This window comes from Lygodium microphyllum, chromosome 21 (genome assembly GCF_053477565.2).
Source record: "Lygodium microphyllum isolate KBCC chromosome 21, Lygodium_microphyllum_v1.1.10, whole genome shotgun sequence".
In the NCBI taxonomy this organism is placed as follows: domain Eukaryota; kingdom Viridiplantae; phylum Streptophyta; class Polypodiopsida; order Schizaeales; family Lygodiaceae; genus Lygodium; species Lygodium microphyllum.
The window spans coordinates 101,353,313-101,378,186 of NC_141155.1; the positions used below are offsets into that span (position 1 = coordinate 101,353,313).

At 43.5% G+C, this 24,874-nt stretch overlaps 1 pseudogene; it reads left to right on the forward strand.

Annotated features, from left to right (window-relative positions):
• Positions 1 to 4,988: 4,988 nt before the first annotated feature.
• LOC148018359 (pentatricopeptide repeat-containing protein At1g11290, chloroplastic pseudogene) lies at positions 4,989 to 9,203 on the forward strand (annotated as a pseudogene).
• The last annotated feature ends 15,671 nt before the right edge of the window (positions 9,204 to 24,874 follow it).

Genomic DNA, 24,874 nt, shown 5'->3' on the forward strand with positions numbered 1-24,874 from the left:
GGGAGGAGTACTACCCTCATACACACCTCTCCTTAAAAGAACGACGCCCTCGTGTTCAATGTGCAAATGAATGGACTTGCACGCAGAGCGGTGTGTTGAGACTCAAAAGTTCGGGGGTCTAAACATGTCTCACTATCAAGACAGCCAGTGTCTGCCCGCTAGACCTAACCTATGACCACAAACTTGGGGGTCTTTGTCGACTCAATATCAAGCCGACCAGTGTCTTCCCACTAGGTGCCATGCCCACTGACTCAATTACAGGTGTGGAGACATGGTCTTATTGACTCAAAGATGATCATCCACTGACTCAATTTACATTTGTGGAATGATCCCAACCCGGCTGACTAGGCAGAGAAATAATATTGGAAACACATCAATTCAACCATCTGCTGACCAGATTTACAATCACAGAATGGAGAATAACCAAGTTAAAACAAGTTGTGTTCACTTGAAATAACTGAAGGTCCTGACAGTATGAGTGTGCAGAAACTGTCAGTGGACTGAAGAGGCGAGGCGCGTAACTCAGCTGGGAGTGTGCCACGCCATGAATGCAAGGGCCCATGAAGAGGCGCCCTGAGGTTGATGGCCCCAATTGGCCAAATCTGTCAATCCAGTCTGAAAGTGTTTGCGCGAGGTGCGCTGTGATGGCGCACCTCCCCTTAAAAGAACTTGGGCCAGGTAAGCCCAAACTTTCTGATTATGGCCCCAATTGGCCTGATTTGTCAATCCTTGGATCATCTGGTAAAGAAGGCCCCAATTGGCCTGATCTGTCAATCCTTGGTTCAGATAATAGGTGCGTTGTGATGACGCACCTCCCCTTAAAAATAATTGGGCCAGGTAAGCCCAATATTTTCGAGTATGCCGCCGTCTTGCGAAGGTAGCATTTTTGGTGGTGCATAAAGCACCCAATAAAGGGGGGATAGCCGTTCCTTTATACTCGTGGCGACGCGAGTCTTTAGCCCTCGTCTTGGCAGCTACATCGCCAATTAACCGAGCAGCAGCCGTTCTTTTATACTCGTGGCGACGCGAGTTTGCAGCTCTTGTAATGACGCCTCCAGCGCCAAGTGCAATAGGACTTGCCGTTCGTTTATACTCGTGGCGACGCGAGTTTCCAATCCTTAAAATGACGCATAAAGCGTCCAGTGAAGAGGAACTAGCCGTTCGTTTATACTCGTGGCACCGCGAGTGTTGGACTGCTCTCCTCGCAGCTTGCACATAAGCCATTCTTTTATACTCCTGGCGACGGGAGATCTTTATCCTTCGAAGATGTACTCGATTCAAGTACCAAATAGTAACTGGATAAATGGCCTTTCGTTTAGGCTCCTGGCTCAGGGAGCTTGGTGTCTTTTCAGGCTGAACCTGAGAAGTGCCCGTTTCTTTATTCTCCCGCGGCAAGGAGTCTTCTAGGTAAGATGTGCCCGTTCGTTTATTCTCCCGCGGCAAGGAGTCTTCAAGGTAAGATGTGCCCGTTCGTTTATTCTCCCGCGGCAAGGAGTCTTCAAGGTAAGATGTGCCCGTTCGTTTATTCTCCCGCGGCAAGGAGTCTTCAAGGTAAGATATGCCCGTTCGTTTATTCTCCCGCGGCAAGGAGTCTTCAACTGCACACATGCCCGTTTCTTTATTCTCCCGCGGCAAGGAGTCTTCAACATAATGTGAAGAAAAGTTGTCCGTTTCTTTATCCTCCTGGCACAGGGAGTCTATGAACAGATCTTCAATAAGCATAGCCATTTCTTTATCCTCCTGGCAGAAGGAGCCTTCGAAAAGATCATCAATAAGCATAGCCATTTCTTTATCCTCCCGGCGCAAGGAGTCTTCAACAAACTGTTTGGCCGTTCGTTTATCCTCCCGGCAAAAGAAGTCTTCAACACAAACTGTTACCGTTCGTTTATCCTCCCGGTATAAGGAGTCTTCCACATAAACTATGGCCGTTCGTTTATCCTCCCGGCTAAAGGAGTCTTCAACATCCAGGGTGGCCGTTTCTTTATTCTCCCGGCTAAAGGAGTCTTCACAAGAAGATGTCGCCGTTTCTTTATTCTCCCGGCCAAAGGAGTCGTTTAATTGTAGCTCATGGTGAAGGACCGTATCTTTATCCTCCTGGGTCAAGGAGTGGAGGAATGTGTCCTCAATCTCTTGTATGGCCCGTTCTTTATCCTCCTGGGTCAGGGAGTCTTCAATTCTGCCCTTCTCTGCATAAAACTGATGCTCTTCAAACCCGATCATGACCTCCAGCAGCCCGATGATACCAAAGGGAGGGTCACCAATCCGCGAACTCGCATCCGGCTCCGTATGGCCCCTTTTCCCCTGGAGGGCTTCACCCCATCGCGGCATAAACTGGTCCATGTCGGTCTTCTTCCACAGTAGGATTTCATCATCTGAACTTGGGAGCTCGGTTTCTGCCTTCACCTGTGAGGATATACAGACCGCTCTCCCTTGCTGACGATTATCTTCCTCATCTGCTTCAGGCTTGACTTCATCTGCTGTAAGATTTGCATTCTGCTCTTCATCTTCTTCTTCTTCTTCTTGTGCTTCTTCTTCTTCTTCTTCTTGGTTTTCTTCCTCTTCTTCTTCTTCTTCTTCTTTTTCTTCCTCTTCTTCTTCTTCTTCTTCTTCTTCTTCTTCTTCTTCTTCTCCTTTTTCTTCTTCTTCTTCTTCTCCTTTTTCTTCCTCTTCTTCTTCTTCTGCGTCTTTTTCTTCTTTTTCTTCTTCTTCTTCTTCTTCTGCTTCTTCTTGTCTTCTGGCCGTTCGTTTATTCTCCCGGCTCAAGGAGTCTTCAAGGATGTCAGCGTGGAATGTGGCCGTTCGTTTATCCTCCCGGCTCAAGGAGTCTGCACCTTGTGCTCTGGCCGTTCGTTTATCCTCCCGGCTCAAGGAGTCTTCATTTTGTGAGGTGGCCGTTCGTTTATCCTCCCGGCTCAAGGAGTCTTCATAGCTGAATGGATCATGCGAGTACAAACTCGACTCCATGCCATAGGTGGGGGAAACTGCTTGGGGATGGGCTAAAATTGCCTCATCCAAGACATTGCATTGTTCCAGGATCACTCCATCTGATAATAGATGCGACTCTGAGGTCGTCTTTTCTTCAGCACATTCTTCTATCAAGACGTCATGAAACAAATAACTAGGCCCAAAGGCCACTGGTAAGCATACTGGAGCTTGAATGGCCACGGTTTCTTTTATACTCGCCCGTTCCACTACGAGTTCTTCAGGCTGATCTTCTGTCTCTGAATCCGACCCAGAGGTCGCTTGCCATTCATAATAGTCTTCGATTAGCACTCCATCTACCATGTAACTGGGCATACTGGCCCCTTGTATGTAAACTGGAGGCTTTTGGACCACGGTTTCATTTATACTCGCCCGTTCCATTACGAGTTCTTCATACTGATTTTGCATATATGACTCACTGCCCACAACTGATTCAACTGGACCCAATGGTTGCTCATAATATTGCTGATCACTTACTTCTAAAGCATGGCTATCCTGTGTGTTTTGATCATAAATTGAGTCGTCACGCCAGCTTTCTGCTCTCCAATAATACTGCTCATAGTCTGCTTCTTCTTGATTGACCCTTTGCTCATCTTCAGCATCGGAATCTGTATATAGTGAATGCATACTACTGGGCTGTAATTGAACAGTATCCTGAGTTTGTTGATTATGTGCTGCCAGCGCTTGCTTCATTCTTTCTACCATCTGAGGTAGCATTATCTGCTGTTCGGGAGTTAGTTGGCCCTGTGATATCATCTGTTCGGCCATGGCTATCGTGCATTCTGCTGCAGACAAACAATCTGGATCATTCAATAAATCTTGTGCAACGCTAGCACTTTCTGACTCCAAATTTGCATGTGAATTATGCATAGCAGCACACTGTTCTTCTGACTGACTTTCTGACTCGTACTCACTATCAGAGGAGTAGCCTTCAGCATCTTCTGTAAGCTGGCATACTGGGATTATATCAATTTTCCTTTTCTCATCTGGCATACCCCCCTGTGCAATGATTTCACCATACTCTTCTGTCATGAACATTTGTAATTTTCGCTCCACCAACACGAGGTCGAATGACAGGTTTTTCTTGTGTTCCTCAGACCACTCGATTATGTTATCGTTGACTTCTTCAAGCTTGATTTTGAGGTGTATCTGCTGTTGCTTAACAAGCTTCAACTGAGTGTCTAGGTTTCCTTCTTCATGCTTAGAAAACGGATAGCCACCTTGTAACCACTTCACTTTGGTAGCCCAGAGAGCTCTTCTGTGATCTTCAAAATCAAACCATTGGGCCAAAATTCTGTATTTTTCGGCATAAAAATCTTCAATTTGCCGTTTTTCAGCCTCAAAATCAGTTTTTTCTGCTTCTTTCTGCTCAAAACGCCGTTTTTCGGCCTGAAATCCAGTTTTTTCCACTTCTTTCTGCTCGTTTTCCATTTTTTTCGCATAAAAATCTGTATTTTGCCGTTTTTCGGCCTCGTTTTTGGACCAGTGAGTCAAAATCTTGTGTTTTTCAGCATAAAACTGCTCATTTTGCAGTTTTTCGGCCTCTTTTTCAGGCCTATCCACACTTTTGTGCTCATTTTTCACTTTTCCAGCACCTTTCTTCTTTTTACCCATCCTACTTTGCCCAGGACTCACTCACCCGGGGGTCATTACACACCAGCCGAGGAGTTTGCTCTGATACCAAGTGTGACGACGACCTCTCGGTGCCGTCTTTGGGTAGGCAACACCCACCCTATGGAGCCTGCCTCATGAGGGATCACCCTCTATTCGGTAGCCCCACAGCAATGCGGAAGCGTTTTTGGAGGTAACACGGAACGCGTCACGGAAAACCGCAGGTAACACGTAACGGGCAAGGTAACACGACACGGAAATGAGGTAACTCGATATGTATATTATGAAGTGCAACGGAGGCACGAGAATAATTACAAGAAGCCAAGAAGGCTAGAGGGACGAGAAAATCACAGACAGAGGGTGGACGCTATCAACTTGCATACCACGACGCCATCATGTGGGTGAGGGAGGAGTACTACCCTCATATGTTTCTTCTAGCTCAACGCCATGGCATAGCCCCAAAGCCTATACCCCCAACCCCAACTACCCTTGCAAGAGCAGCTCCCGAGAAGGTGCCGAACCAAGCTCGGATGTGCTGATGGGGCTAGATGGCGCGCCCCTCTCTCTCTCCCTCTCTGTCTCTCTCTTTCTTCGTCGTCTTCTTCTCCGTGGCTTCTTGGTGGGACATCTGCGTCCTCCTTAATAATACTGTGCTGCTACTGGCATGCCAGCATCTGCGATCGCCATATCCAGGGCCTCATCGCCTTCCTCCTCTTCTACTACTTCTTTTGCCAGAGCAGTCCTGGGAGCCCCCCTTACAGATCGCCTCCTGGACCAGGCCCTCTGCCGCCTCTACCGCCGAGCCCTCCCCGCTGACCACACCACCCTATCACTCCTCCTGGAAGCATGCTCCAAGCTGAAGGCCCTCCCTCAGGGCATGCGCATCCACACCCACATCGCCTGCCGTGGCCTCGACCGCAGCCCTTTCCTTACCAACGTCATCATCACCATGTACGGCCATTGTGGCAGCGTCAAGGATGCCCGCATCGTGTTCGAGAGCATGCCCCGCCGCACCTCAGTGTCCTGGAACACCATGATTGCCGTCTATGCCCGTCACAGACAGTGCCGGAGCGCCTTGCATGTCTTGCAGCGCATGCAATCTGAGGGCTTTCGGCCTCGCCACAGTACCTTCATCACTGCACTCAACGCTTGCGTCTACCCGGAAGCCCTGCCAGAAGTTAGAACCATTCATAAGAGCATTGCCGGCAGTGGATTCCAGTCCCATCTTGCTGTGGGGAATGCCCTGATAAATACATATGGCAAGCTCGGAGACACACAGGCGGCCCGGAAAATGTTTGACAAGATGGTTGAGCGTGATACAATCACATGGAACTCAATTATCTCGGCATATGCCCAAAATGGTTTCGTAGCAAAGTCTCTCCAATTGCTCGAGAGAATGCAGTCAGAGGATGTAATACCAGATGCAGTTACCTTTGTGAACCTTCTCTCTGGATGCACCAGCGAGGCAGACTTATCAATGGGTATTGCGATTCATGAGCACGTTCGCACAAGTGGACTTGAATCTGATGTGTTTGTTGGAACTGCGCTTGTTACAATGTATGGGAACTGTGGGTGTCTAAATGATGCTCGCCGAAGCTTTGACAAAATTAGTGCACGCAATGTGGTGTCATGGAATGCCATGATTGGGGTGTATTCACAGGTTGGAGACAGCCAGAATTCTCTTCAATTTTTTGAGCACATGCTGAAAGACCATTTGATACCAGATAGCATCACTTTCATGAATGCTATAGATTCTTGCAAAGATTCAACAGCTCTAGAGGTTGGCAAAGGTATCCATTCCTATGCTGTCAGATGGGGATTTGAGCATAATACGTTGGTGAGGAGTGCCCTTGTCAGGATGTATGGTAGATGTGGAAGCATGCAGAGTGCATTGTGTATCTTTGAACTTGTACACTCTCCAGATGTACATTTGTGGACTGCAATCATTGGGGCGCATTCCCAGCTAGACCATGCTGCAGACGCCCTTAAACTCTTCCGAAGCATGCAATGGGAAGGTGTGACACCTAATCAGGCAACATTTATCAATGTTCTTTCTGTGTGCGTTAATCTCTCTGCAGTGGCAGAGGGGAAAATTGTACATTCAGCACTCATTGAGGAGGATTTTGATTCAATGTTTACAGTGGGGAATGCTTTGATAACCATGCATTCAAGTTTTGGAGCTATTAGGGATGCATCTAATGTTTTTGATAGAATGTCCAAGGGTAATGTAAACACTTGGACAGCCATGATGTCTGCATATGCTCTGAATGGGCATGGAAATAAAGCACTGCAGCTGTTCAAACATATGCAGCAAGAGAATATTAAGCCAGACGCAACGATGTTTGTAGCTGTCCTTGCAGCATGCATTCAAGGTCATTTATTACAGGAGGCTCGCCATCACTTCTATTCCATGAGTTTGGTTCATGGTATCTTGCCTGATTCTAGGCATAACTCAAGCATGGTAGACATTTTATGCCAGGCAGGGCGGATTGATGAGGCCGAAAGTTTCTTGAAAAAAATGCCAGCCAAAGCTGGTGTTACAGAGTGGCTAACCTTCCTTTCAGCTTGTAGGAGTTGTAATGATGTTTCTCGTGGAGAGCGTGCAGCTGAGCAAGTTATGAATACAGATCCTCATTGTGCTGCTGCTTATATTATGCTTTCAGACATTTACATTGCAGCTGACAGATTGGATGATGCTGCCAGGCTGAGAACACGGATGGCACAGAAAGGTTCAAAGGAGCAGCTTGGTCGCAGCTGGATTGAGATTGAGAACAGCATTCATACTTTTGAGACTGCAGATAAAGCTCACCCAGAAGTAGAGGATATATACTCTGGATTGAGTGCGCTAGTTAGTGCCATTGAGGGCGCTGGCTATGTGCCAAACACAAAGCTGGTGCTTGAAAATGTAGATGAAGAGCAGAAGAAAAGAATGCTCCACTGTCACAGTGAGAAATTGGCTGTCACATTTGGACTAATAAGCACACCACCAGGTAAAGCTTTGCATATAACCACGAACTTCAGGGTATGCATTGACTGCCACAACGCCATCAAAATCATCTCAAGAGTAGCTGCTCGTCAGATCTTTGTAAGGGATGAAGCTCACCTGCACTGCTTCAAGGATGGAGTGTGCTCATGTGGTGATTACTGGTGAAGTGGCACGAGTGAACACATGAACGAGCAATGATGTCCTGCCCTTGGACTGCAGTTTTGCATACAGTGATACATATCTGTTTTAGGCTTTCTTACTAGGCATTCAAGGAAAAGTGAGATTTTGTGGGTGACTAGTAACGAACAAGTCAAGCTGCATGAAAGAGGAGATGTGAGATACTGGTGACAAATGAAGAAGATACAAGTCCTCCATGTACCACACGCAACATGCTTTCAGTTTCACACACCGTGCTCTTTCAGTTTGGAAGATTTTGAAGGTTTGATGGAAATTTTTCAAGTGGATGTCGAATATTCAAAATGATGGCATCTAGAGGCCATTCTCCCAAATTTAGAAGGGCCACTTGTGGATCTCAGATCTGTACAGTTGATGCTTCGCTCTGTGGAATGTTTTCCGGCTTCAAAGATAATGAAGAGACCTCACCATGATTAAAATACTGTTCTAGATCAATGGTGGTGCATTACTGATGAGTGACATAAAGAGATGAAGACTCGGTGTTAGTTATCTGGCTAGATAGACAAGTGGGCATATACCAAAAGACACTTTAGAGGAACCATGGGACAAGTGGGGGAGGTTGATACTTGTTATTCGAATGGATCTTGGTATCAGGAGGCCTATATTTTCACCGAGAGAGATGTCATATTACCCCTATGTAATGTTGATGAAAATGGCATCTAGAGGCTGGCTCTCCCAAATCCAGAGGCGCCCCTTGTGGATCTCAGACCTGTACAGTCAATGCTTCGCGGCGTGGAAAGTCTTCCGGCTTTAAAGATGATGAGGAGACCTCACCATGATTAAAATACTGTTCTAGATGAGCGACATAGAGAGATGAAGACTTAGTATTACTTACTCGGCTAGACAAATGGGCGTATATCAAAAAAGACTTAAGAGAACCATGGGACGAGTGGAGGTTGATATTTGTAACTGTAATGGACCTTGGTATTAGGAGGGCTATATTTTCACCAAGAAAGATTTCATATTGCCTATGTAATTAGCAAGATCGTAGGATGCAGCCTATGGCAGCTCTGCAAAAGGCGTACCCACTGTTTGATTACATTCCAAGAGGATAGAACGTCTGCTAATTGAATGACCTGGAAGCAAACCCTCATCTGCACTCTCAACACATCAACGATCTCCCAAACGAAGACTCCACGATTTGGATATGATTGTGTATGGTTGTAAGAGAGTAGTCGTAGAAGCACAATAACACTAACACTAGCAAAGTGCAAATCAATGAAACCATATGAAAACATTACGACCACCTCACAACCAAGGCTGATCTATATGCAAGATAAGAAAGACCAAGGCTGACCTATATGCCCATAGCCCTAAAGATCTTCCCATCCTCTACAAGAATGCAACCTTGCTTCAATAACCAACACGAAGGAGGTTAAAAGAGACACTTGATGCCAATCTTTCTAGATTTAAGGAAAGAACTAGAGATATCATAGAAGTCTTTGACATAGACATGAAATTACTTAACTAACTCATCATTATCCCCTTTTTCTAGTAATATGATCAAAATATTAGTTTATAAACATTAGAATGATCAATCTCATTTTGATTTAACTGCCCTAAAGAATAAAAAATGCTTGAAAAAAAGGGGGGATGGGGGGGTTTTAGAGGACAACCTTCCATAAAAGATGTCTAAATGGGGCCATTACCTTCTCATGAGAAGGTTAATCAGGTAGATTTTTCCCAATTAGATGACGAGAGGATTGGGATGACCAAGAACGTGTTTGCATTCGTGGTGGGTAGCTTGATATGTGTCATGATAGCCACTAGATCTAACATAGCATTTGTAGTGGGAGTTGTGGCTTGTTATATGGTGACACTTGGCCGGTAACATTAAGATGTCATGATATACATTGAGGGTATTATAGATATATGCATTTCTTATAGTGGCCAGGATACTAGAGTCGTGGGCTACACAAACTTTGACTATGCAAGACATGTAGACAATAGGAAGTCTACCTCTGGCCATGTTTTCACTTTTGCTAGAGGTAATGTTTCTTGGAAGTTTAAGGTATAGAAATGCATGGACTTGTCTACTATTTAGGTTGAGTACATTTAGCCATTGAGGCTTGTAAAAAGGCCCTATGGTTAGGTTGTTTGGTGGTAGACCTTAGTATGACAATGACACCTATGGTTAGGCTATCTGGTGGCAAACCTTGATATAACAATGATTCCTATGTTTAGGCCATCTGGTGTGGTAGACCTTGGTATGACAATGACTTCTACATTGCATTCAAATTCTGTGAGTGCCATTTAGTTGACACGTAATCTAGTCTTTCATGTGAAGACCAAGTACATTGAGGTTCCTCATTACTTCATCAGAGGGGTGGTTGAGGACGAGCAAATAGAGCTTGTCAAGATCTCGATTGATGAGAATCATACATATTTACTCAATAAAAGTTTCGCAGTTGAATGTTATACCTTCCCGAGGAAGATGATGGGTGTAAGATGAGATGATGTCTATTTCTCATCTTGTTGTACTTATATGTACACTTTGTACTTTGTTACTTTTTTTAATTTTCTCAACACTCAGGCACATTTGTCTTTACGTGGGAGGTTGTTGGAGGTTAAAGGCCGCATGTGCCTAGTTGTCTTTATTTACTTGCACCTATTGCCTGCATGCTTGTATATTGTAGGTGGAGGTCATCCATGAATATTACTTTATTTTTTATTCAATGTCATAAGGGAAGGCATGTCACACATTGTGATTGTTGGAGTTTTCACATACCGTCTTGCTCTCTCTTGCTTCGATCTCCATATCTCTTGCTTCTCTTTTTCTTTCACTTGTACTTCCATCTTGCTCCACCTTTCAATAAAATCCCATACTAATCTATCATAAGCTTGAGCAATCATGCGTCAAAGCTCCCATTGTTTGGCTCCAAGTCTGCATTGCTACCATGGTATATACCATCCTATAGGACTTAGTTCCCAGCATAAAAGATAGCCTTGCATTTGTAAACTCAAAGCCTTGCTTGAAAACTCGTGGAGATGATGTAATAAATTTTAGGCATAGCTTCCTAACAGTGGCTATATCCTTTATTCATGATTGAAATATTGCCACCATGCATCACAAGTCCTAGACATCCAATATCAAGTGAAAAAGGGCTTGTTTTGGCTTCTCTCTATGAAGCTTATCTTGCTCCCTAAGAGAATCATGCTCTCGATCATGGGCTCTTCTATGATTGTCTTTGTTGTAATCTCTACTTATTTCACAGTTCCTATCTTGATCAACTTTTTTGGATTGTTCACTATCATGTTCCCTTGGACCTGTAATGATCATGATCCTTGGCTTTCCCTCTCTCTCAATCAGCCTATTCATCTCCATTATAATGAGAGTCTCTAGATATATGTACACTACGACGAGAAAAGTCCTTGGTCAATGCTTAGTGTGGAGCTTGTTGCCCGAAGGAGACAGATAGAGAGGCTTTCATAGAAGGTGACCTTTGAGCAGTGTCATTAATAGCATGTTGGCCACCAGTACTTGTCACACTCGCTGGAGTTTTTTTGGAAGCTGTAATCTTTCGAAGTGGGCCGTAATTTGTCAGATTATAGAAACTGGAATGCGAGGGGAAAAAATCTTCAAAAGCTTGGAGTCTTAATGATCTGTGGAAGAAGGTAGCTCCTCTGGTCTTCATCAACCTCTACTATTTTTAAAGCTAAGGTATAAGAGTCCCTTATGTCAACACACCTATCTCAGTACAATTGGATAACTGTGTGGAAATGCTGATACTTTATCTTCTCGTATAGGTAATTTTGGTGATATTTTTAAAGCTAAGGTATAAGAATCCCTTGCATCAACACACCTTTTTAATTCTGGTGATATTTTTAAAGCTAAGGTATAAGAATCCCTTGCGTCAACACACCTATCTAAAGAGTACAATGTGTTACCAGTGTGGAAATGTTGATACTTTATCTTCTTGTATAGGTAATTCTGGTGATTCATTTGATCCAAACAAGTACCCCAAGGAGCTCTATCCTCCACCATCACTACAACGAATCCTTTACATTCATAATTGCTTTCAAAAAATTTCACATCTACTTTGACTGAAACTTCTTCAACTCCATATGAAAATGTTGATGTTATGAACTTCTAATTAGCCATTATGGAGACAACAAGTCCCCTTTCTTTTAAGTCCATTAAGTCTTGTACAAGACTCGAAAGCTCATGAATAAACATTGGATACCACCTTCACTCCTCCTTTATATCTTCAAATGAGTACTACTTTATTTCTTGTGTCCTAACCAAAACTATGCTTTGTAAATGTATGTAATGTTAAATCACTCATGAATTTTTAATAAATACAAAGCCAACATCAATGCCATGCAATCACACAAGCCATATAATATACAACAAAATGGATGCATTGAAAGGATTTGTGCCTAGCTTGATCTATAAGTGCTAGTGTATCATGTAGGATGCAAATACAATTCCTTGATTAATTTGAATCATTCACTGCACCCCTCATTGCTCAATGAAGAAATAAATGTACTCCTCTCAAGGCACCCAAATCTCATAATATCTTAGGAAAATAGTTGGTCCTCATGATATTAACCAAGGTAAAAAGCCTATCTCACAACTGAAGGAGTCCTTCAGGACCTGCAAACTCATCCAACCACCTTTCCCTCTCAGCCCAAGGTTCCTAATTTTGTGATGAATATCCTAACTCTCGTGTATGCAAAGAATAGTGCGTGTAGAATAAAAGGTGCTTTCTCAAGTGCATGTGCATGTAAGACTTACTACATATAGCTATAGTGGACATCATGCTATGCTAGTGCTCAACGATGGTGCAATTAGTATATTAACCCAACCCATGGTATGGAAGTAATTGAAAAAATTAGGAGACGACCCTCAAGTGTAGTGCATCCAAGAAGTGCAACATAAAGTACTTGTGAATCCATATTCCTTGTGAAGTGCAAGGATATTGCCTAAAAAACATACTTGAATTAAGATGTCCAATAGCTACAATCGAAAACTAGCTCCAATCTATCTAAGAAAACACGAATCTCGACTAAGACAATCAAGTTCTCAAGCACAATAATTCTAAAATGATGACAAAAACATTTCCTAATCTAGGCAAACACAAAAAAATTAGCTAGAAAACAACCATACAAATAGTCACACACACAAATAAGCACACAAAATTCTACCTACTAGATGTTTTATAAGCGGCTTTTAGTTTACATGAAAACACATGAAACATTAAGCCCTCCCCCTAATTTGTAAGTATTCATGCATAGCAAACCTTCATAAAGTGATGCTACATTAATCAACCATTCAAAATCAAATTTCCTTGTGGATCATAAACCACAATCCCACCCGATGAAGCATAATGTGCCTATAGGTCAAAATGTATGCTATTGTTGCTCGAGTGGAATGCTCAACTTTGGAATTTATACTACAATTTCTCAAGCTCAACAATCCACTTCATAACTTCCCTTTAAAAATTTGAGTTATTTACCAGCTATAGCAACAATGTATAGCTAGTCAAATTTGTAATGGGCCTAGGCAACAAGTGCCTCTTGAATTTCCTACAAGAAAAGATCACATTGATCATCACTAGTTCAATCTCAGTATAAGTTCTTTCTACAGATATCATTGATGAAATCCCTCATAGATTTTCCTAGGAAAGGAGCTAATACTTTATTTACCCTTCCCTAATACTATGATGGTCCATTACTAAGTCCAAAAGGTAGAACTCTATAGCAGAAATATCCCCAAGGTGTTATAAAAGTTGTTTTCCTTTGATTTTCATGAGCAATGGGTAACTAAAAATAACATGAATAACCATCACACACACTATACCTTTCATAACTTGCAACTGAATTTAGAATCTCATCAATGAAAGGAAGTGGATAATGATTTGGCTTTGTGGCTGCGTTTAAGATTTATGATTTACACAAATACGCAAACCTCTTGTCGTATTTGAAGCTATGACTATCATGCTTGAAAGGGGGTGACGGATCGAAGGTTAGACTCGAGAGCTATGGCGGGAGAGCAAGAGCAAGAAAGGGAGAGACTAGAAATGGGAACTCCAACAGTCACAATGTGTGACTGGGCCTTTCTTTATTCAAACTATCACTAAAAGAATAAAGAATAAAGTGATGGTGACGGGCGCCCGCCACCTGCAGTGTGCAGTGGCGGTGATTGTCAGTGTAGTAATACACGGGTGGCTAGGCAGAGGCGCCTTTACCCCCAACAACCTCCCACTTAAAGGCGAATCTTCCCTAGTGAGGAGTGAAAAGAAAAAGAAAAAAGATAGTACAACATGTACATATGTACAACAGGATGAGGAAATACGTCATCTCATCCCACGCCCATCAACCTCCTGAGGAAGGCAAAGCGCTCTGTAGAGAGGCTTTTCGTGAGCAGATGTGTAGGATTCTGGTTAGTCGAGATCTTGAAAAGATCAATAGACTTGTCCTCAACGACCCCACATATGAAGTGATACCTCATCTCAATGTGTTTCGTCTTCGCATGGAAGACCGAATTCTTGGCTAACTGAATAGCACTCATAGAATCTGAATGCAGTGTAGGGATAGCATCAATACCAAGGTCAGACTAAACGACCTAACCAAATGGCCTCCTTGCAAGTCTCAGTGGCTGTAACATACTCGGTAGTAGAAAGGGCTATGCATTTCTGCACCCTGGACATCCAAGAAACAGCATCTCCAGCATATGTGAATACATAGCCGGAAGTGGACTTCCTACTATTTGCATGTCCTGCATAATCAGAGTCAGTGTATCCCATGACTCCTCTATCCTAGCTGCCATAGCATATGCACATATCTGTAGTACCCTTCAGGTACCTCATGATACCCTTCACAACATCCCAATGCTTCTTGCCAGGTGTAGCCATATAGTGTGCCACAACACCAACTGCAAAGGCAATATCTGGACGAGTGGCTATCATGGCATATATAAGACTGCCCACTGCGGATGCATAGGGAATCTTGGCCATCTCTGCCTTCTGCTCTTTTGTCTGCGGACAATCAGCCTGTGATACCTGTTGAGATGACAAGCTCAACACATGCGAACATTGATGATGGACCGCCTGGTTAGATGGGTCCACACATCTACACTTAGCACGTTGGTGGTCATTATGACTCTCACATGGCCACTGACTCATTACTTATTATATTCAGGTTGTTACACCTATTTATAGCTGGCATAGTTATAGCGCCAGTCGACTAGTGTAGTCGGTTATGCATTGTTTGACTTAGTAGGCCACTTTCCTTTTATGTTGTATCTTATCTATACTTTGTGTACATTGTAAAGAGTGTGGAAGAAGAAGAAGATGAAATCAGCAAGAAAACGTTTTGGCCTCCATCTCTCTTCTTGTCTCTTGAGTGAGCTTCTCCTTGTGCATTCTGTGTGTGTTCGGTGCATCATCTTGAGCAACTCCCCCCATCACACGATTCTTGACATGGTATCAGAGCTGCACCACTGAGAGAGGCTGATTTCGAAGGTTGAAGCAAAGGAGAAGAAGCAAGGTTCGAGTAAGCAAGCCACAGGTAAGAAGCTCTCCCATCCTTTCACTCTTTCTCTTGGATAGTGCCTGTGGAGGCACTGGAAGCAGGGCAGAGCAAAAATCTCAGATTGCAGTGAGATTTGGTGTGCACGAAGAGCGCTATATATTCTGCAGATAAGCCCTTTACGGCTTTCCCGCAGTTATTTTGGGCATTTGAGGCCGTTTCAGGGCCCGTTTTAGAGCTGCAAGGTTGCGGACAACAGTTTCTAGGTACGCTGTGACTTCGACTGTATTGACCAAAAGTGGGTGCGCAGGTTACAGATTTCAGATCTGTAAGTTCAAAGGTGTTTACCAGTGAGTAAACACAAGGTTTATCTACAAACTGGTTGCAGATTGCATGTATTGTTGAGCAGACAGTGAAAAAGCCTGTCTGGTATATTGCTGTGCACTACAGGTCGAGGATTGTAGAAGATTTGCTTACTGTTTGGTATTAGTTTTGTGATAATGGCAGAGAACAGTGGAAGCCCCATCATTGAGAAGCTTGACAAGAACAACTACCCTTCATGGAAGTTCCGTGTCACGAATTTCCTTATTGGAAAAGGCCTCTACGAGTTTGTTTCAGGTGAAGAAAAGGAGCCGGAGGTGAGTGATCCTCCAACTGCAGAAGAGACAAAGGCACGGAAGGAATGGAATGCAAAAGACAAGAAGGTAATGTATTGGTTGTCTGCAGTAATTGACAATAATATGCTGGGACACATTAGAAATGCAGAGAATTCATATGCAGCTTGGACCATACTTGAAAGTATGTTTTTTGTAAATACAAAGGCACGAAAGATTCAACTCAAGCAAGAGTTGAATACATTGAAGAAAGGGAAGATGCCTATCAATGAGTATGCACTGAAGGTAAGAAGCATTGCAGATGCATTGGCAGCAATTGATGCAATGCCCGATGATGATGATTTGGTGTCGTCTACCTTAGGTGGACTTAACAATGAAAAGGCTTGGAAGTCTTTTGTAACTTCCGTATATGTTAGAAAGCCATTTCCAGATTTCGATGAGTTGGTATCCCTTATGATCACTGAAGAGATCAACATGCAGAGTGAGATATCTGAAAGAAGTGGTGAACAGGTCCAGGCTTTCTACTCCAGTTCAGGAAGGGGACGTGGCAGGTTCTCTTCAAGAGGTCGTGGTACAGGACGTGGTAGTGACAACCAGCAGAACAGATTGAATCAGCAATTTGGCGATATGCAGGTTTTAGGAGGTCGTGGTAACTTTAGAGGCAGGGGGAGCTTTAGAGGAAGAGGTGGATGGAAAAATAGAGGCTCTAACAATTCTGGTATTGTGTGTCACTACTGTGGCAAAACAAGTCATATTGCAGCCCAATGTTATGCTAAGAAAGATGATATTCGGAGTGGTAAGTTGCAGCAAGGAAACTATGCATCGTCTTCACGACATAATGAAGACAAAAATGAACGTTTGTTTGTTATGCAGCATATGTTGAATGCTGTTACAAGAAAGGGAACACATGAAGATGTTTGGTATGTTGATTCAGGTGCATCCAATCATATGACCAGCCATGTAGAATGGTTTGGAGAGATGCAGGATTTGCAAAATGTAGGTTATGTGCAGACGGGTGATGATTCATGCCACCCAATTTCACACATTGAAAAAGTTTCCTTGTCCTTGCATGATGGTAAGACAAAGAGTCTTTCAGATGTATTACATGTGCCATCTATTACAAAGAACTTGGTGTCAGTCGGTCAAATGGTAGAGCAAGGGCTGCAAGTCAGATTTAATGCAAAGGGCTGCTTTGTAAAAGACTTCAATGATAAGTGCAGGTTGGTAGCAAAGGGAAGTAGAGTTGGACGTATGTTTACTCTGGATGCTGGAATTCCTACTATGAATGCTGCTATGTATGCCAAAGGAAAAGGTGTTGTTGCAGACATTGAAATTTGGCACAAACGCATTGGACATGCAAATGTACAAAGGCTGAAATTAATGCAGTCCAAAGGGTTGGTTACAGGTTTGCCTACATTTAGAGTTGCAGAATTTCAGAAGGTATGTGAAGCATGTCAGTTTGGTAAGCAGGCAAGACAACCCTTTTCACATGATAGAGATGTAAGCAGAAATATCCTTGATGTTGTACATACAGACATTTGGGGGCCTACACAAAATGTATCTCTTGGAGGTAGTTCATACTTTGTCACATTCATTGATGATTGTTCTAGAAAGCTATGGGTATATTTTATGAAGGAAAAGAGTGAAGCGTTTGAGCACTTTAGAACTTTCAAGGCTGCAGTTGAAAGAGAAACAAGCTTGAAAGTAAAGTGCTTGAGGTAAGATGGAGGGGGAGAGTACCTCTCAAATGAGTTCAGTGATTTTCTGAGGTATCATGGGATAAAGAGACAGTTCACACGCAGGTATACCCCACAGCAAAATGGGGTTGCAGAAAGGAAAAACAGGCATATTGCAGAAGTTGCACGCGCCTTGATGGGGCTGAAAAGAATATGCCTAAGCATTTTTGGTCTGAGGCTATTCATACTGCTGTTTATATTATGAACAGAACTCCCACAGCTGTAGTTCATGGTATGACCCCCGAAGAATGTTTTACAGGTAAGAAGCCTGATGTTTCACACTTGAAAGTGTTTGGCTGCATTGCGTATGTTCATGTGCCAGATGAGTTGCGGAAGAAACTGGATCCAAAGGCTGAAAAGTGTGTCTTTATTGGATATTCTTTAGAGCAAAAATGGTATCGTTGTTACAACCCTGTCACATGTAAGTTCAGAGTGAGCAAGGATGTCATCTTTGATGAAATGAGCAGTTGGTATGCATCTAGTGGTGATGCATTGGATGATGATGATGATCATGACACTCATGTGCAGGATGAAAAGCAAGAATCACGAACTCTTAGTGGACCAGAGACATCATCTGGTAGTCCTTGGTCTGGGAGACTAAGGAGTACCTCTACATCTTCGGGTGCATCTAGTAGCACTATAGGTAAAGACAAAGGAAAGAATAAAGTGTCAGAAGGCATTGATGCAGTTCTTGATGGAGACTCTAGTGGCTCAAAGAGCTTGGATGATGAGCTTGGCATTCCTTCAGTGATGAGGACTCCAGGTATGCAGAGAGCATGCGTTAATGCAAAAACTCCATTGAGTGATCCAGTGGTACGCAGGTCTAGCAGGGTGAGATACCCTATTAAAAGATTTGGTTTTGAAGGTTATGTAGCTCACCATTATGCTTATATGGTGAAACTAGTTGAGGATGTTGAGCCCACATGTTTTGAGGAGGCTGTTGGTCATGCTCATTGGGATGCAGCAATGGATGAGGAGATGGCTGCATTAGAGGCCAATAAGACTTGGGATCTAGTATCATTGCCGAAGGGAAAGAAAGCTATTGGATGTAAGTGGGTTTATAAGATTAAGCACAATGCAGATGGTTCTATTAGCAGGTACAAAGCTAGGCTGGTTGCAAAAGGCTATGCCCAAACATATGGCATAGATTATGATGAAACCTTCAGTCCAGTTGCTAGGATGACAACTGTCAGATGTGTGATTGCTTTGGCAGCAGCCAAAGGTTGGAGGTTGCAGCAAATGGATGTAAAGAATGCCTTCTTGCATGGTGATTTGGAGGAAGAAGTGTATATGGATCAGCCAGCAGGTTATGAAGATTTAGAGCATCCCACGTATGTGTGCAGGTTGAAGAAGGCACTCTATGGGCTCAAGCAAGCACCTAGAGCATGGTCTGACAAGATCAGAGAGTATCTTGTCAATATTGGCTTTTATGTTTCTGATGCTGATCACTCACTTTATGTGAGAAAGGGAGATGCAGGTTTGGTCATCATAGTCATCTATGTGGATGACTTGATTATTACAGGTGATAGTGATAGTGGGATTGCTGAAGTCAAGGGCTGTTTAAAGATGAAGTTTGAGATGAAGGATTTAGGTGAGCTAAGGTACTTCCTTGGCATTGAGGTGATCAGATGTGATGATGGTATATGGCTGTCCCAAAGACAGTATGGCTTGGATATATTGTCCAAGTATGGTATGACTGCATGCAAACCACTTTCAGTCCCGTTGGAGCAGAATGTAAAGCTGAGTGCTGATGTTGGGGATGAGATAGAAGACCCTACTATGTTCAGGAGGATAGTGGGGAGTTTGATCTACATGACCATTACAAGACCAGACTTGAGCTACGCTGTTGGTCTTGTGAGTCAGTTTATGCAAGTACCTAGAAAGCCACATTTGGATGCAGTTAGACGTATATTGAGATATGTGAAGTCCACATTACATTATGGAATTTTCTATGAGGCAGGTACAGATGTACAGGTGTTTGGATACACAGATGCAGATTGGGCTGGTAGTATGTCTAATAGAAGATCTACCAGCGGATACATGTTCTCTCTTGGTAGTGCAGCAGTTGCATGGAGCAGCAAAAAGCAATCTACAGTTGCTTTGTCGAGTACATAGGCTGAGTATAGAGGTGTTGCTGTTGCAGCATGTGAGGTAGTATGGCTGCAAAAGCTATTAGCTGATTTGGATGTGCAGGTGGAAGGTCCAGTTGTCATTTATTGTGACAACATGAGCAGTATACAGTTGGCTAGGAACCCTGTGTTCCATGCCAGGACAAAACATATTGAGGTACACTACCACTTTGTGAGAGAGAAGGTACTAGCAGGTGAGATTGACTTGGTGTATGTCAGCACACAGGATCAGATAGCTGACATCTTCACGAAGGCATTGGGTACAGAGAAGCTTCAAAAGTTTCGAAGCTTACTTGGAGTTGCAGAGATGCAGTTGAGCTTGATGGGGAGTGTTGAGATGACAAGCTCAACACATGCAGACATTGATAATGGACCGCCTGGTTAGATGGGTCCACACGTCTACACTTAGCACGTTGGTGGTCATTATGACTCTCACATGGCCACTGACTCATTACTTATTATATTCAGGTTGTTACACCTATTTACAACTGCCATAGTTATAGCGCCAGTCGACTAGTGTAGTCGGTTATGCATTGTTTGACTTAGTAGGCCACTTTCCTTTTATGTTGTATCTTATCTATACTTTGTGTACATTGTAAAGAGTGTGGAAGAAGAAGAAGATGAAATCAGCAAGAAAACATTTTGGCCTCCATCTCTCTTCTTGTCTCTTGAGTGAGCTTCTCCTTGTGCATTCTGTGTGTGTTCGGTACATCATCTTGAGCAACTCCCCCCACCATGCGATTCTTGACAATACCTTCACATAAGAAGGCAATGGACAGCCAATAGGCTTTACGTCTCCTGCATATGGAAGCGCTCAAGGACTTTATGAATGTACTCCCTCTGTGACAAGTAGAGGAGTCCTTGATGCCTGTCACGTGTAATGCGCATACCAAGTATATGAGCGGCCTGTCCCAAAGCTCTTCTTGAGCTGAGCCTTAAGAGCATCTAACTCATCATGAGCTTTCCCTGCTATCAACATATCATCCACATAGAGTACCCAAATCAATAAAGAACCATCACAAGCTTTCTTCGTGTAAAGACACGGATCCATAGCACTCCGGCTGTAGCCTTGTGATTGCATAATAGCGTCAAACTTATGATACCACTCCCTAGGTGCCTGTTTCAAGCCATAAAGACTTTTTTTCAATTTGCACACTAGGTGCTCCCTGCCAGGTTCTGCAAAGCCCTTAGGCTGCTCCATATAAATCTCATCATGCAAGTCCCCATGTAAGAAAGCCGTCTTCACATCCATCTGGTATAAATCCAAGTCAAGCTGAGCAACCAAAGCCAAGAGTAAGCGTAGGGTGGTCATCTTAACCACATGAGAAAAGACCTCGTCAAAGTCCACACCATGCTCCTGCTTAAAACCCTTTGCTACCAATCTAGCCTTGTATGCAGGCTTGGGGTGTCCAAGGGTACTTTTTAACTTGTACACCCACTTGCATGGCAAAGCCTTCTTGCCCGTAGGCAAGGAAACCAAATCCCAAGTGTCATTCTTATGCAGGGAGTCTATCTCAGATTGCATAGCCCTCTCCCAGGAGTGACTTTCACCCATGTGCATAGTCTCATCATAGGTGAAAGGCTCTCTTGTATCTATAACCAAGACATAATGCATCAAGGGCTGAAATCTATCAGGTGGACGTCTGTCTCTAGTAGACCGTCTCATGGCAAGCTCTGCTGCCTGCCCAGCTGCCTGTCCAACACCCTGACCATGAGCATCTGCTGCAACTGTAGCCTATCCAACTAGCTGTGTGGGATCTCTCGGCTCCTCCTAAAATATGACCCTGCGGATCTCAACAACTCTCTCAGGCTGCCTATGCATTTTGTCTTCATGGAAGACTACATCATGACTGCGGATGACTTTCCACGCCTGTGGATCCCAGAGATGGTAACCTATCTCGCCTGCATCCCCATAACCAAGGAAAATGCATTTGATACTCTTGGGATCCAGCTTACTTTTCTTGTCCTTGGGCACATGGCAAAATGTCTCACATCCAAAGACACGGAGATGCGCATAAGAGGGGGGTTTTCCAGTCCATACCTCCTCTGCAACCTGGAAATCCAAACCACTAGAAGGAGATCTGTTTATGACATGCACAGTTGTACTAACTGCCTTAGCCCAAAAGCTTTGTGGTAGGCCTGCATGACTAAGCATACTGCGTACACGCTCCTGGATGGTTCTATTCATCTGCTCAGCCAAACCATTCTGGGGGGGGTATAGGGGGCGGTCAACTGATGCTTAATACCCCTCTCATCACATAACTGCTCAAAAGCACGTGAGACATACTCACCTCCATTATTTGTCCTTAGGCATTTTAGCCTATACCCAGACTGGTTCTCAACCAATGCAAGCCATCTCTGAAACATAGCCAAGACATCGGATTTCAGCTTAATGGGATAAGCCCAAACTTTCCGTGAAAAATCATCTATGAACGTAATAAAATACTTTGCACCACCCATAGACTGACAAGGCATGAGTCCACAGACATCCGAATGTACCAATGCCAAGGGCTCACTCATGCGTGGCCTACCAGACTTCTTATGCATAGACCTAGTTTGCGTGCCATAAAGACAATGCTCACATGAATCAAAACATGCATAATCAAGGGGCAGTAAGTACTATAAACCAGAAAGCATTTTCATTCCCTTCAAAGACATATGGCCCAAACGGGCATGCCAAAGAGATACATGTGGGATAGAACCCACAGACAAAACATGATCAAGCGAAGAAGCTGATACAATCAAGAGGTAGAGACTGCCAGCCTTGGCACCTCTCACAATCACAAGTTTACCACAAGTGATCTTCCATGCAGAGTCTCCAAAACATACATGATATCTTGCGTCATCAAGCTGTCCAACTGACATAAGATTGCGTGTCAAAGCAGGTACATGACATACATCCTGCATAACAAAACTGTTGCCAGAAGGAAACTACAGCCTAACATCACCAAAGCCCACAATATCAAGAGAGCTGTCATCACCCAAGCACACAGAACCCAAAATAGTACGGTATGAATGAAACCACTCTCGGCAAGGTGTCACATGAAAGGACACACCTGAGTCCAAGAGCCAACACTGTGCATACATAAAGTGTATCTCTGTCATCTGCAAAGCACTAGAAGAAGCTGCTAGGATATAATAATCATCATCAACATTCTCAGGCTGCATAACATTGATCTCTTCAATTTTAACACTGGACTTTGCAGGCACTATGCTGCGATCAGAAGACTTATCTTGCACTTTGTCTTTCCCCTTATCTTTGCGCCTTTCATTGCGCAATTCATGGCATTGTGGCTTAATATGGCCCTTTTTCCCACAATGATGACAAGTAACATCTGCATTCCTGCCACGGGATTTGCTACGTGACTTTCCACGGGACTTGGACCGAGATTTTTGAGGATCCCGTCCACGGCTACTACCACTACCATGCTTTCCATATCCATCATTCGTGCCTCTAACTGTCATAGCATGAGACACACGAGAGGCATCCAAATTCTTACATTTAACCTCTTCCTGCAGAAGAGCACTCTCAACATCAGATAATTTCAAGGTAGCAGTAGAGGCACATAATGCAGTGCGGAATATATCCCATGACTCATTAAGAGTACCAAGAAAGAAAAGAGGAGTGACATCCTCTACAAAAGTGATGTCATGCAAAGTCAAGTTCTTGAGTATAGCATGGAACTGGCTCAAGTGAGCAGACATAATCACATTCTCCTTCATGCACAGATCCATAAGCTGCTTTAGCCAATACATTTGACTCACTCGACTTTTCTTGTCATAGAGATTCTTGATTTTATCCCACAACTGCCATGCACTCTGTTCTTCCTCAAATACATTGTAGTGTTCTGTGAGAGACAATACAATGGTGGACTTGCATAACTCATCAAGCTCAAGCCATTCCTCATTTGACATAATTGCATGCGGATGCCCGCTTAACCTCAAAGGTTTGATCTGCGATTTCTGCACCAACACCTGCCAAATCTGGCTCTTCCAATAAGAGTAATTCATACCATCAAGCTTAGTGATGCTGAAAATAGCATGATCAGTGGACAAACTCGCCATAATGCAGGCTGGAAGACTGTAGACAATTCAAAACTGCTTGTTGTTTACTACAGAAAATGACAAAAAAATCATCAAAATCGAGAAAAAATAGCGAGAAAAGTGGAACCAAAGCTACTGCCCACCAAGTACTAGTGAAAGTACATCATTTCAGAGTGTTTCAGCATAAAAAATCCATGTCAGTCCATACATATATGCTTGCTATAATAAATTTCAGATTTCAGTAAAAGAGAGCTAATAGTGCCAAAATTGGATCCCAAGGAAATCAGATATTGCCAAGACCAAAGCCGGCATCATGCGGGCATAGCATAAGCATATGACGGTTGATAAGCATGAATCCAACACCCAAGTATGTCATACAAACATCTACCAGTGAGTAGGCACACCTCCCAGGCAACGGGGCAAAGTGTTCCTGCCACTACCAAAACTTGACACAAGTAGGTGTCAGTTCACAAAGATACGGATCCAAAACTGAGACTTAACTCATAAGCATACAGTGAACCAAGACATATGATGTATCATCCCAAAAGGTAAGAAGTCCCAAAGTCTCAAGTGTCTGTAACTGCTCAATGGTATGTAACGACTCAATGCATAAAAGTACCGCCTGCTCAATGTTTGATAAGCATTCAAGAATGCTCCCACTGGCACAAAAGTCGTATGTACGAGCTCAAGAGCTCAAGCCAAGGTAAGACACAGTGCCAATGACATAAGTCCAAGACAATACATCAATAGTACATCCCGAACATGTAGGCGGTAGAGCATCTGTATGTAGCCTCTGTAAGCATGTAAGACATCAAATACATCCCAATCCAAACTCTGACAAGCCAAGTAACATCAAAGACTACTCCAGATAATCCAAAATGCATCCAAGGTGGAGCTTCAATGAGCACTCAAGCTCAACGTATGCATAGGGTAATCAACCGTGACATAAGCATCAAGCCGTAGGCAACGGGTATGCATAAACCCAAGAAGCATCACTATCAAAGCATATACCAATGTCAATAAGTGCGGGCTGAAATAAGCTCAAGCTTCCAAAAGTATCCGGATTCAATGACAAGCTCAAAGTCGTCCCTCAATGATCAATAC